This window comes from Acomys russatus, chromosome 8 (genome assembly GCF_903995435.1).
Source record: "Acomys russatus chromosome 8, mAcoRus1.1, whole genome shotgun sequence".
Taxonomy (NCBI): Eukaryota; Metazoa; Chordata; class Mammalia; order Rodentia; family Muridae; genus Acomys; species Acomys russatus.
The window spans coordinates 52,275,587-52,289,220 of NC_067144.1; the positions used below are offsets into that span (position 1 = coordinate 52,275,587).

Here is a 13,634-nt window from a genome sequence, read left to right on the forward strand (position 1 = left end):
AAATTCCTACTTTTTTGGAGCTCTTCTTTTTTATTTAAAGGACAAGCCATTTTTAAATATGTAAATAATGTTAACCAGTTAGTGAAACATCTCGCCTAGGAGTACATAATTAAACACTCAAGCACTCCTAGAATTCTCAGCATGTGTTGAAATCTTAAAAACCATTCACTAGTACTAAAATCTTGTCTGAGAGCTGGGGAGATGTCTCAGTGGGAAAAGAGCTTCACTTCCAAGCATGAAAACCAGGTTCTGACTCCCCGCATACTTGTGAAAAGCCGGGTGTGGCAGCACACCTCTTTAAACTCTTGTGACTCTGAGTGCTGATGGACTGGGGCAGACAGATCAGTTCCTCTGGTCTTGTGGCCAGCCAGCGTAGCCAAAGCAGCAAATGCCTGGTTCAGTAAAGAGGTACTGTCTCAAAAGAAGTGTGGAGAAGCATCCGAAGAAGACATTTGCATCTCAACATCTGTACTCTCTAAGCACACCTGCACACATCTGCACACACAGACTATGCCCCCAAGAAAGAGACAGACAGACAGAGAGACAGAGACAAAAGACAGAGAGAGAAAGAGACAGAGACAGAGACAGAAAAGCAGACAGAAGGAGAGAGAGAGAGAGAGAGAGAGAGAGAGAGAGAGAGAGAGAGAGAGAGAAGGAAAGAAAGAAACATGTGGTTTTGCCAGGAAATCAAAAAATCAACCACCGCTTCCCCAATCATAATCCTTCACTAGATTCAAGCCGCTTCTGCAACTTCTCATTATGATCCTATGATGTGTCTATCACTTGTCCCAAGAAAAATCCCAAGAGGAAATAAGACCATGCTGGAGTAGACTTTGTCCTCTGACCTTCATTTGTTCCTCTGGAGCCAGATGATTTAACACTTAAGCCTGAATCCTAGTCTATTTCCCTTCGTCCATAATCAGGGCTGGCATTATACAGTACTTACTTTATACTAGAAACCACTGTTAATGCTCAAGAGGTTTTAGGGATTTAATTCTTACAATATCCCAATGGAATAAATAGTATTTATTTCCCCAATCTCATTTTTATGGATGAAGAAAGCAAGGCCAAGGGAATACTTTACATGTCCAAGGTCACACAGCTGTGGAAGTGATGAAACCAGAATTCAAAAGAAAGAAATCTGCTCTGGAGAGCAGGCCTGTGAACAGTATTAAAACTCACCCTTTAGAAAGAGAAAATAAACTGTGGGCTCAGACCAACTAATCTTCCTGATGCTTCTTCTGGGAATGCAAAGACGATGCTTGAGAGTTTGCACATGGAATGTGAAAGCGCCTCCCTTGTATTTCATGTGTTATATGTTACTTAGGCTGATCTGCAGGTGAAATTGGCTTCCACTTCTTAAGATGAGCAGAGAGCCAGGAAGGAGGATTCGAAGGCAATATAATACCTACAGGGATGCCTTTCAGCTCTGTAACTCCAGAAGGTTAGTTCTGGGGGTCAGTAATTATTCTTAAGTGAGACTCATTTAAAACAAAATGAAAATTAAAGAATATGATTTGGTGATGTGTGGTGGTTTTCAAAAGTCTTGTGTTGTCTCCAAACCACCCTGCCCTCAGGAAGCTCATTACCCTACACCTAGTTTTGTGGCATCACTACTTCAAATGGGTGCTTTGGGCGTAGATGTGTGTGCAGCTTCTCGGCACTTGCAATTTTCAGTTAGGCAAATGTTGCAGATAAACAGCTTCATTATTTTTCCTGTGTGCGGGAGATAATTGTATAAATTGTACCTAAAATCTATATAAACTATGATCGCCTTGTAATTACCCCCAATTAATGTTTTAATTGACATAATGATCCACTTTTTAACTTAATACCTAAGGCATTTCCACTAACTCTCTGAAATGAAACACACATTACTCATGGGATATGCCTCCAGCAGGTCCCCTAAGTCTACACAGAAGTCCCATGACTCACAAGCAGGACTGGCTCTGAACTTTAATTCTCACTCCCTTTGTAAGCCTAAACCATCAACATTTAAACATGTGCTTTTTTCCTTGTTAGCAACAGAAAGAAGACTGTAATCTAATATGTTTATAATTTTAGGCTATAAATATAGTATGCAATTCCTACTGGTTCTTATGTGCACTTATACGTTATGTGAAAACACAAAGAAGCCAGGAAGTAGAAATAGAAAGGAAAAACAATCAATGAATCTAGAAATTTGGCCAATCTGCCTTATGATGGCTCTCTGAAATGCCTAACATACACCAGTGTGCTATAAAAGGAAGCAGTCTGCCATGGCCAAACTTTTAGTTCTTAGAAATCAAGACCTGTGATCTTTTTCCAAGGAGACAAGCCTGAAGCTCACAGTACAGCCCCCAAAGCCTTAAAATATTCCATCAAGTCAAAGAAATCCCCGTTTCTTATGGGCAAGGCCTGAGACCCTGAGAGTCTCTTATGGTCACTGACTTTTATTACAAATGAAAAAATCAACCACTGAGTAGCACAGCCACCCATGAATGTCAGAACCACAGAAGCAGAAACAACTAAGATAACAGGACCTGCAGGGTGCACAGACCTAATGAAAAAGCAACATGAGTGGCTTAGGTTAGGTTAAAGGTTTAACAATTGCTTATGCTTCTAGGATGCTAGATATATTATCATGTACCTTGGGAGAAATTGTCATATCCTTATTCTGTTAACTTAAGAGGTGTATGCTCTTCATAAAGATTGCCCCCTAAAGACATTATTTACCATTGAAAATTCATAAACAGAAAATAAGATGAGCAGATGGGAAGAATTTTGACATAATCGAAGCATCTTAGGTATTTAGAGGTTTTAAATTGAGACATAATCTGTCAATAGGTTTGGATTAATGGTGCTAAGTTTTGAGACCAAGTATCAATTTGGTGTGGTTTACTTTGGAAGTAATCAATGTGGCCCATCTCATAAAAATAAAAAAAAATTAAATATGGAATGCGGGTAGGACAAAAACTAAAATTTTGAGTTACTGATTTTTTAAAGCCTAAAAACAAACATCTGGTAGTTGGTGGTGTTAACAAAGTTTTAAATGTTGATTCAATTTGCTCTATTATTTCTACAAAAGCATAGCATCCTGGCTCTTTAGATTTGATATTTTATTACTGTAAGGGAAGGATACAATTAGGTATACAAATCTACATTGAATAAGCCCTAAAAATAAGAGGCGCTCAGCTTGATTATTGTACAACAAAGATGTGACTATAGGTTGTATTTCTGATGGACAGTTCCTTTAGGGTGATTAGTATACAAAGTGGTCAAGAATGCAAGAGAGAGAACAGTTACCGCGTGGTTCTAGCCATTAAAAGATGAGGAAATAGAAAGGAAAGGAGGTGATAACAAGAGTGTGTGAAGTAGCCAAGAGCTTAAAGCCAAGTGGAAGTTGGAAACTATTGGAAAAAGTAGGAAAGGAAGAAGTTCCAACTCTTCTGCTTCAATTTCCCCCCTCAACGATCATGGTAAGGCACATTTGATTTGATTTGCTAAATTAGACATCTTTATGTTATATATCATGCAGTAGATTATAGTCTTTTGAAGTTACTGTTTCAGTAGAAATCACGAGTATTTTAGTGTCTTTCCTATACTGCAGGCTTACTTCTGAGATATATTCTATATTTTCACAACTACCTTTTAACTAAAACTTCTCTTGGCTTCCTTTCGATGATGACGTAAACCAAAAATCATTTGGTTGGGTATAAACGCTCTCTCCAGGTTTTTCTAATGTTCACACCAAGGACTCAAGAAGGCAAGAAGATGATTACAAGTGATCACACCAAGTGTTTCAAATATAAAAGACGCCTTCCTAGAAACTTAAAAATTTTGCTTGAGTATTGGTATCAGTGTATATATTCTGTGTAAAATTCTTTCTGATTTATCCAGTCAAAATTAAGTTTTCTTTCTCTATATATCTACCTAATTATGTATGAACATATCACTTCCTACATAACAACAGTGTGCCCATCTCTCCCACTACAAACTTAGTAATTTGAGTTAAAGACATAGAATATGGGATAAACATTGAGATGTAACAAGAATAAATTAATAAAAAAAAAAGAAAAAAAAAGACATAGAATATTATTTCATATCTAATATTGACTAACAAATCAATCAAAGAATGAATAATTGTGAATTTTGCTATCTTAAAAATAATATCTTAAATACTATCTCAATATAGTGTAACGATGTCACATTTTAGATTACAGATAGATTATAGAACATTATAATGAATGCCTAGTCATCAGTATAAGAATTAATATCATGTATCTATGATTGTAAAAGTAAATGTTGGCCTTTAACCCTTTCTAAATAGAAATATTCACTAATTTAAAATAGCTTCCATTCCCTTTAATATATGTGTGTGTATAAATAGTTACACTGTGTATTTTCACTTTAAATATATTTATTAATATCACAAACGTACATAAATTATCTCTGAGACAAATCAACAGAATAGAAAATTGTATTATATATTAGAACACTGTGTATAAATTTATCTCTTTTTCCCCTTAGTGACTCAATGATAAGTTTAAAATCTAACAATTAGATAAGCCCAAACACTTCAAGGAATGCTCCCATTTCTAGTTGGTAATTTTGTGGTTCAAAAGAATAAAAATCAGCCCAAGGGGACTCTAGCCACAAAATGCTTGGTTGAGAGTAACCTTTTTGGGATTTTATATAATTGAATTAACTAAGGAATACAAGTAGAGTGCTGAAGGTGGCAGAGGCAAAATCTTATGGGTTGAGGTGTAATTACTAAAAAACAGGCTCGATATACTCACTTTTAACCCTTCATTGCATTTTAGATGGTCTCAACTCTGAGCATGTTAAATTTAATGATGCCTTTGCATTTAAGAATATCACATTATAACACAAATATTTGAAGTAAATCTTAGCACTAAGTTCACCTATAATTAATATCCATCAAAACTATTTTATATAGCCCTTTTTCATAGTTGACTCAAAGAAAATAACAGACTCATAAAGTAAAATATAAAAACAAAACTAAATTATTTTTATTGATATATAATTTCTGCCTGTATTGGAAAGCCCTCAAATCTTCCCATTTACGGGTATATTAGATAACATGTTACAATGTAAGCCATCTTTTCAATACATGATTAGGTAGTTTGGACTATGCTCATAGTTATGTATGACTGTCAATTTCTAGCATTTCCGTCACTTTACAAGCAATATTGTTTCTGGTATCTTCCTATCCCCAAAATATAATCAACCAGATGTAAGTGATTATTAATGTACCCATGGCTTTTAAAGAGTCACCTGCCCTTATCATTTCATGTTAGTTTGGTCATGTACTATGTAAGGTTTTCTGGCAAGCCACTCTAATGTTTTCAAGGTCATCAATGTGGTATGCTATTGCCATATTTTATTCTTTTAGTTTTTTACAGACAAATACACTGAATATCTATACATACTATATTTTATCTATCTACTTATGCACTAAAAGAGTTATTTTTTCTTCTTTTGGTCTGTTATGAAGAGAGTTACCCTGTGAATTCATGTTCAAGGTTTTGTCTGAACGTGGTTTTCAGTACTAGCAGAAGTAGCATTTTTTAATCAAGTCATAACACCATGTTCAACTTTTTGATGAAATGCAAGAATGTTTTTCAAAGTGACTGTGCAACTTAACATTCCCAGTAGCACCAATGCTTGGTCTTTCTGTACTTTTTATTCACGTCATCCTAGTGCCTGTGAATTACTTTCCGATTCTGCTCTGGTTTGTGTTTCCTTGAGGACTATGGAGCACAGCAATTTCCCACGTTCACAATGACTATTTAGCAAGTTTAGTGAAATGTGATGTCTTTATGATTGAGTTTGAGGACAGCTATAAATTCTAAACACAAGTCTCCTGCCAAAAAAAATATTTTAGAAATATTTTTGCCTATTTTGTGGATTCTCTTTTAATACTTTCTTGATAGTGTCATTTGGAGGACAAAAACAGGCCTTCTAATTTTCATAAAGTTCTATTTACTTGGGTTTTCCCTTTTGCTGTTCATGTTTCTTTATTGTTATGCCTGAAGGCATGATAAAATACAAAGTCACATACATTTGTTTCTGTTTTGCTTAAAATATTTTCTAGACTTAACTGTTACAGTTGGATTCTTGATTCATTTGGAGTTAATTTGCTCAAATGTGTGAGATAAAAGTTCCTCTAAATCATTTTTCTTGTGGCTATACAGTTGTCCCCACATCATTTGTTTCCCCCTTTGAAGTGATCTTGTTGAAAACGAATACACCGTACTTGTACATAATTTTTCTTGGCTTTCTCAGTTCTACTCATTAATCTCTCCCAAGTAAAGTATCTCACTGTCTTGATGTCTATTACTATTGTGAGCCGTGACTTCAAACTGTGTGCTTGTTCAGAGGTTAGTTTAGCTACTCCTGGTACCTTTTCGTTGTTTGTCAACTTCTCTAAATGAGCCTGTTGCAATTCTAGAAGGTTTGTCTGCATCTGTAGGTCTGTAAATATCAGATGCTTTTCTACTTGTTTAAACTGTAATTTCTTTAATATTCTGCAACTTACCAAATGTTGGAATTATAAAGTTTTGTAACATTTATCTTTAAATATTTTATATTTTGTATTATATTTTAAGTGGACTATTCTTCAGTTATGTTTATGATTATACATTGAAATTCAGCAGCAATTTTATTTTTGTTCAATTTTTAAGTAGACATCTTTCAATATTTTTATTTGTCATTTTTAAAATCATAAAAGTATGTTGAATTTTTCAAATGTTTTTCTTATATAGCCAGAGGTATTCATATTTTATACTACTGTAAAATTTTATTGATGATGTATATTTCATTCATCAATGTTAATATGTATTAATTCATTTTATGCATTGGATGTTGCCTGCATTATGTCTGTGCAACACATATGTGCCTGGTGCCAACCGAGACCAAAAGTGAGCAGATGAGCCCTTGAGCTAAGCTTAGAGGTGGTTGTGAGCCACCATGTGGGTGCTGGGAATTGAACCTGGGTCCTTTAAAAGAGCAGCAAGTACTCTTAAACACTGAGCCATCTCTCCAGCCCTTGATAAGTGATTTTGTTACTCGGGGTCTCCCCTCCCTTGGATGGAGGTGGACACCGTTGAGTCGGACATCCCAGCAGCCTCTGCCTCACATTCGGTCACTTCCCAGAATAGACTCTCCCGATCAGAGTCTTAAAACGCCTCCAGAGCTGGCTCTTTCATGATGCCCAGGTGAAGGGTTCGGCTAGTTCTGCACACCCTCAGATGATAACATGTAAGAGATAGTCACCTGATCTTCGGTGTAAACAGACCCCTGTGTTGCTGCAGGGCCACAGACCCAGATGTGGTCCCCTGTGGCAGCACATGCCAGAAGCCCACCATGTTCCCAGGTGGCATCACCAGCTGCTCACATCAGGCTGTTCCTCACTACCCTCGAGTCTCCAGTTCTGCCTCTCTTCACTGTGCCCACATCCTTCTGTTTCTCTTTCTCTTCCACTTCCCCATTACTTACTTGCTCCTCTTAGTGGTGCCTGGGGTCTTTAAGTGTCTTGGGTTGTCTCAGGAGTGCCCCCACTAATGCATGATAGCACCAGGAAGGCATAATCTCACGAATAGTCTGCCCTCCACCCTAGGCCTGTGCAGCACCAGAATGCTGTTCTTCTCAGGCTATGTCTATGTTCAGTCCCCTTGGCACCAGTCATCTCAGGCTTGCTCCTCACTCAGCCAGTCTGAGAGGCACCTTGGGAGCATTGTCTTTCTCGGGCTCACTTCTGTCCAGTGCACCAGGAAAGGTTCTTCTAATCTCCAACTTGCTTCCTAATCCTGGAACTCATCTGGTCCTGGCTGGCACTGGAGTGGTGGCCATCTCAGGCTTGCTTTATTCAGGGAGTTTTAAGCTACTAATCACTCAGATGTTCATAGGTCAGAACAGTGAGCAGAGACATAGCCTCTCTCTTCTCTGCCACCTACCGATGCACATGTGACACACAACACACATAGAGTTATACATCTTTTACCTATTAATTACCATACCGTGAAAAGAAAAGATTACCAAGATATTAAATCCTTTAACTTAGTGAAATTCAAATCACTGTAATATAAAAGTAAATCATCAGTTGTAAAAATATTTCATATTAAATGAAGCTTACAAACTAGTTATTTTTTGGAAATTATTCAAGATAATAATTGGTGTATTCATATGCATATTATTGCTGAACAGCTGTCAGTTTTGCATGATGAATAGGTAAAAGGTTATGGGCTTTGAGGTATTAAAAGATGAAACTGGGTTTCCTATTAGAACTTTCTTAATTTGGAAATTTTTACTGGAGAGGCTGGAAAGACGCCTCGGGTGTTATGAATGGTGGCTGCTCTTCCAGAGGACAGTGTTCAATTCCCAGTATCACATGAAAGCATACATCTGTCCGTGACTCACGTTCCAGAGGACCTGAAACCCTCACACAGACAGGCATAACAGAAAGGAGTGGGGAATACTGACTAAAGCAACCTGCAAGCTTTAGTTTGAAGACAGATATTATGTCTGGAAACTTCAGATAAATAGGTGGATAATTTATACAGGAAAAAAATCATTGATGGACATATTCACTTAGTAGTTACATATTTAGTTAGACATCTTCCCAAAAATATAAATGTATGGACAGAAGAAAATTACAGTCTCTTTCTTGTTAGTTGGATTCTGATAAAAGCTGCAAAATAAAGGCAAGGGTGAGGCTGCCTTAAAATCATAACAGATGAAGCATCCACTGCCCTTCTCCCCTTGGAATTCAAACCTCGCAAAGATTATAGCAATGAGGGAAAAAAGCATATAGAAACCTTTACTTCTAGTCAAAAAAAATATGACAGGGTCATTATTCTATCATCACCAGAAGTCATTTGTGTTAAGGCAACAGCAGCTCTATTTTGGACAAACACATCTGAACTTTAACTAAACATCTAGATGACAGTACTTCTGTATGAACACAAATACTCAGCCCTGTAGCACCATGGACTTCACCATCGAGGTGAGTAGTGATGCATTTACATTCTCCATCTGTGTACCTGTGATCTCAAACACAGCAAAACGCCTTTAACACAGCTGTCCTTAGAAATTCCTCTATATAAGGTGCACCATGATAGAATGGGAGGATACAAGGGATGGGATAAACATTGAGATGTAACAAGAATAAATTAATAAAAAAAAAGAAAAAAAGAAAAAAAAAAGAAATTCCTCTTTATCAGTGAGTTCTTCCTGGATTAACTTCTTAGTAGGGTTTAAAATATTGATCACTTAAAGAAAATCCTCTATTTAAAGCCAGTGCTAAAATGGAGCTCTGTTTAGACATAAAGAAAAACTGAATAATGTCATTTTCGAGGAAATTAGTGAAACTGCAAGTCATTATGTTAATCAAAACAAATCTGACTCAGAAATACAATAATCAGGGGCTGGAGAGATGGCTCAGAGGTTAAGAGCGCCGTCTCTTAACTCAGGTCCTGAATTCAATTCCCAGCAACCACATGGTGGCTCACAACCATCTGCAATGAGATCTGGTGCCCTCTTCTGGCACGCAGGCACACATGTGGGCAGAATACTGTATAAATAATAAATAAAATAAATAATCTTTAAAAAAATACAATAATCAGATATTTTATCTCATATATGGTATCTAGGCTTAATGTGTGTGTGTGTGTGTGTGTGTGTGTGTGTGTGTGTGTGTGTGTGTGTGTGTGTAAAAGGTTTAAGGTGAGAAAAAGGGAAGAAACAAGGGAAAGTAATATAGAGAAAAATATGGCATGTTCTCTCTTGCAGAATCTTTAATGGGTGCTATTTGGGAATAGAAAAGGACCAAGAAGAAGTGGAAGGAAGAATTTGATTAGGAGGGAGAGAGGTTTAATGAGAACAAGATGCAATTATATATGTATAAAAACTCATAATGAATACCATTATTTTACATGCTAACTAAAAATTTTATTAAAAGAAAGGATGGATATATTTAAATTTATTAAAATTCTATTCCAAATAAGAAATAATACCATGTAAGCTAAAAGTTATTGCCAATGAGAATAAATGAGTCTACATAATTAGAAGTCAGGGGTTTGTAAAGAAGACATAAATAATTCACAAAAATAACCCTGTGCCTTATTTCACTACAAAACATTCAGTAGGCAAAGTAAGAGACATTACGATGACAAGGGCAGCATCAGAAAAAAATACACGGTATCAGTAATTTTTTAATATAAGTCGCTGCAGCTTTAAAAGGGTCCATAGCTGAAAGGCAAGCTGAAGCAGCAGCAGCATTCTGTATCCTGCAGTGCACTTCAGGCTAAGGATAACCAGAAAAAGATTACAGCTTTACCAAGATAGGAATTCAGTCTCTGCAACTCCCAGAGCACGACCCGCAGGCAGCAGCGGCAGGGTGTAGACAGTTTCATCGTTATCAGCATTCCCATTTTTGATGCCTGAAGACAGTTTTGAAGGCTGCAGGTAGTTATCGACTCCTGGGGTACTGCAGTGGCAATCAGACCGAGCAGTGAAAGTGAGAGAAAATGAGGTATATGCACCCATTTGCCCGTAGAGTATAAAAGCCACCCCTGTAACAGAAAGAGAAAAAAAGGATAAAATAAAGAAGAGAGACTGGCCAGTTCTTCATAAGTTGCCATTGAGTCCCTGAGACTTAAAAAGACTAAGAAAAAGTAATAGTAGGCATGGCCTGAAGCTGTACAAGGTGGAAGCCAAAGTCACCTTCAAAATCAGATGAAGCATGAGGAAATTACCTGTCCAAATAAAGCATGTATTTGTATGTATTTAGAGTACCATTTTCCAAGGATTTTCAGGGTACAAATTCTAACATATACCCCAAGTTGGAATAACTAGAAACATTTGTGTACCTTTTTCCATACTAGAAGTTGTTCCTATATGATATTACATATATTGTTTTATGTAAATATTGTATACTTTTAACACATGGTCATTTTAACATGACAAAACTACATACAGTGTAGTTTTGCCATATTCACCTCTCCTAAAACTGCTCCTAGATCTACCCCCTTCTCTCTACCAAACAGCAGATCCTCTCTCTCTCTCTCTCTCTCTCTCTCTCTCTCTCTCTCTCTCTCTCTCTCTCTCTCTCTCTCTCTCTCTCTGTCTCAATTCATCAAGTCCTGTTAGTGTTGGTCAACTATTCTAGGGTGTGGGGCAAGGCACAGAATGTGGTTAAGATAGAGGTCATTTTTTTAAAAAAATCTATCACATGTAAGGGCAAGATTCAGTATCTTATTCTTTGCATATTGACAAGTTTGGTCTCTGTGTTAATGGCCAGCTACTAAAAGAAACTAAAAAAACAAGCTTCTCTGATGAGAGTTGAGGCATGCACTGACCCATGAGTATAGCAGCAATTCATTAGGAATCATTTTGAAGATACGTCCATTTGGTAACATAGTAGTACTATGTTTTCCCCCAAAGCTCCATGACCAAGTATCCTTGACCTCATTAATAGTACTACATATGAGTTCAGCCTTATGGAGTGGGCCAAAATCCAGTCAGAAATACTTGGTAATCATCATAGCATTAATTTCACTATTGCACCCATGAGTATATATTACCAAATTTATGGTTCAATATTAGGTGGAATTGATGATTACTTCTCTCCTCTAGAAGCATGAATAGTATCTTCTATTAATATGAGAGATAGGCAGTAGGGATGAAGCTTCCAGGCCAGGACCTATTGCTTTGCCAATGCTTATATCTCACATACGTGGAACATTGAGCAACTGGGTCTTACTGTCAAGTTTTCGAGGATAATCAAGAGTGATGGCAATGGTCTGTAATGTTTGGGCGTCTATGGAACCCCACTATCTAACAATTCAAAAATTGTTTTCGTAGCCTGATGCTTGACTTCTATTTGGTAGTGTGTAGTATCCAGTTGGGGTATTGTCTGTTTTATCTTCAGTTTAGAGGTTTCTCTTGTGTGGCTATCTTAAGTAAAAACATTCATTTTTTTTATTCCCAAATATAACACCTTAAAAAAACCATTATAATTCGTTTGTACAAAGTTAAGCTTAATTGTGTAAGAGTTAAGATCTAGATAGGTATTTTAAGTTGGTGATGATGAGATATGATCAATATAGATTGACATTCAGAATTTTAGATGCACCATGATAGAAAAATATTTTCTTCAAGGCTGCCAAATACAAATAGCCAAAACACTAAGAATATGACATTTATATAATTCCTGATTGTGTCATGATTCTTCTTGCTATAGGTAGTTTATTGTATATATGTGCAATAATAAAAATGTATATGTAAAAAATAAAAAATATTTAATACAAATTGTATATAAAAAACAAAGTTAAGCAATGAAATATTATTCCACAAGTATTCCAATGATGTGTTTCATGTTTATTACTGTGGTTAATTTTTATTAGTTTATTCTTTACTCACATATAACATCCTAACAACAATTTCCCTTCTTTTCTCCCCTCCCAGTACCCCCACACACAATGCCTCCCATCTGATACAGCCCTCCTCCTTTCTTTTCAGAAAAGGACATACTTCCCAGGGATATCAGTCAAATGGGGCGTATCAACTTGCAGTAAGAACTCCCCTGGTATTAAGGCTGTGGTTATTTTTTGTTAAACACAAGCCAGACATGATTTGCCAATTTTATTTAACTATTATTTCTCTTCATCTAATCATTTCTGAGTTTCAATGCATTAAAATAATCAGGCCAATAAAATGTTTGCTGTGGTGAAGTGTGTTTGCTTTGCAATAGGAGACATTTAGAGGAATCATTGGCCACTGCCTACTAGAAGCCTGCAACACTATCCTGCTCCGATTTCATGATACTCAAATAGTTCACAACATGCACAGGGGAAAGAAAATGTCATGGACTAAGACTACATTTCAATCTAGAAAAATAGCTCAGTTGTAGTTTAATATCTGCCTTGAAACGTGGCTACAGATAACCTGGGTTATCTCTTCATTCAGAATGATCCTTTAGCCTAATGTGGGAGAACTGTGTGATCTCAGTTGGAACCAATGAGGATGTTGTTCAGTCATTAAAATTGGATGCGAAACTAGGCAGATTCTAATATTGGGCTTCCTTTCTATAGACACTGATTGAGTTTTGGACTAGGATTCAGTGTGCCATACAATAAGGACAGAGTTTTGACCCCAATAAAATGTGGAAAACAAACAACTCAGACTTATAACATGAGATCCAAAGATTTATGAAAGGTTACACCTGACAAAATTCTCCTCTTCTTTAGTCTTCAGCTTTTTAAAATATTTAACTTTCACAGATCCTTTTTTTGAATATTTTATTTATTATTCGTAACTTACACAGTATGTATTGCTCTAGTCCACACTCTCTTTCCTCCCTCCTAATTTATCCCCTATTCCCCATGATCATTCCCTCCAGCTTCATTTACTTTTTTTTTTTACAGGTACCCATTTAGTTCTGCCTGTATGTGCATGGGTGTTGGATCATCAGGGCATGGGTAGTTTCTCACAATCTGTATTCCTGAAGAAAACTAATTGTCCGTTCCCCAGAAACCATCAGTCCCAAGAGAGAAGTCATGATCCCCTCCTGCATCCATGCTTTAATATTGGCTGGCAAGTCTAGAGCGTACATTCCAGCATGTCTGATAATT

The 13,634-nt window shown here is 36.7% G+C and overlaps 1 protein-coding gene and 1 pseudogene across 1 annotated transcript in view; one reads left to right on the top strand and one right to left on the bottom strand.

The window, feature by feature from the left end:
• The window catches only part of Robo1 (roundabout guidance receptor 1), a 719,482-nt gene that overhangs the window by 54,634 nt on the left and 651,214 nt on the right, over positions 1 to 13,634 (top strand). The gene's annotated exons all lie outside the window — the stretch shown is intronic.
• LOC127193488 (uncharacterized) lies at positions 7,877 to 7,995 on the bottom strand (annotated as a pseudogene).